Below are 1555 nucleotides of genomic sequence, written 5' to 3' on the forward strand. Positions count from 1 at the left end.
AGATATTATTCAGGATCGACGATCCACTTCGTGCGTTCAGCACCCTCTTGATGTCCTCCAGTACATCTTCATCCAGAAGCAACGACGCGTTAATCTCCTCGTTCGGTTTATAATGACCACCTCGGCTGAACTGCCTGCCTTCAAGGCACAGCTAAACTCTTCGAAGGACAACTCGTCCCGATAAAGAAGAACATCCACCGCGGTAATAGCCTCGAAGGTGACGTCGCCGTCTTTCTCTCCCGACATACTGCTGACAAGGTTACATAGCTGTGCGCTATCGTCTACGGTAGACACACCCTGGGTCAGGGTCGACGCCCTGCGTCTCGCAGATAATAGACGACTCCGCCGTCTCCTCTCTGTAGAGGTTTACATCTCATCGAGATCAGTGGGAATACGCACTCGGCGTCGTCCAATATCCCCACTCCCTGCTCCATCGGAGCCTTGATGTTATCAACAACATCCGACGAATAGCTGCTAAATCCGCAGTCATCGTCCAGTGGATAACGTGCCACTCCATACGCATCTGAAGGGCCTTGCCCAAGATACCCCAAAACCTCGTTCGACCATGTCATTCTTGGCATGCAGCAACTGCTTCGAAACGTGAACAGTGCTCAGTGGATTACGTGCCACTCCACGCGCATCTCAAGGGCCTCGCCCTTGATGCCTTGAATCTCGTCCGATCACGCCATTCTTGGCAGTGCTTAGTGACTTACGTGCCACTTCTCGTGCATCACAAGGGTCTCGCCCTTGATACCTCGGCCCTAGGCTGACTGTACCATTCTTGGCATTCAGCGGCTGCTCCAATACTTGAGCAGCGCTCGGTGGGCTACGTGCCACTTCCCGTTTGGCCCGCGAGCCACGCTCGGGACTACATGTTCGGTGTTTGACGACTCGAATACTCCGATATCCAAAACATTGACCGTCCCGGTTCAGTGCCCGCGCCAATAGCGCTTCTGCTTCCTAGCGGAAAAGGGTTCATGACTAACCAAAGCTCCACTAGGAGACGTGCCCGAAGCGCCCAAGGTCTCTGACCTCCAATCAATCCATGGCTCATGGTGTTCCAACCATGCCATACCAAGGATAAAGTCATACCTTCCATCGAAGTCTAAGACTAGACAGCGTTCCACGCTATCAAAGTCAAGAAACTTGAAGCCGAGGTCCACAGGGACCCTCGGCACGGTGACACAAGTTCCCGTCGCTAAGCGAACAGTGGAGGTGCTACTCAACCGCGCTTCCAGCGCTTCGGCATACAGAAGACTTCCTTCCATCGTGAAGCATTAAGCATATTTGTCCGATGCACGAGAATCGCAATTTTTTCCATGGCTTCTCAAAGCCCTTCACAGTCGCTTTTACGACCAGCAAGCCCGGCTTGTACACAAGTTCCGTGGTCAAGAGCACGCAGCTCTTCGGGGCTAAGCCCTGCTGACCTTTACCTCTCCAAGGCTCAACAGAACTCAGTTCTTCCCCAGTAGGGCGCCCCGCGCCTACTGGGTGTTTTCTTTTCCCCGCGTCAAACCAGATTGGTTAGAGGCGGGTCGTCAGTTCGACGAACCTT

The sequence above is a fragment of the Plasmopara halstedii genome (genome assembly GCF_900000015.1).
Source record: "Plasmopara halstedii genome assembly, contig: Scaffold_2680, whole genome shotgun sequence".
In the NCBI taxonomy this organism is placed as follows: domain Eukaryota; phylum Oomycota; class Peronosporomycetes; order Peronosporales; family Peronosporaceae; genus Plasmopara; species Plasmopara halstedii.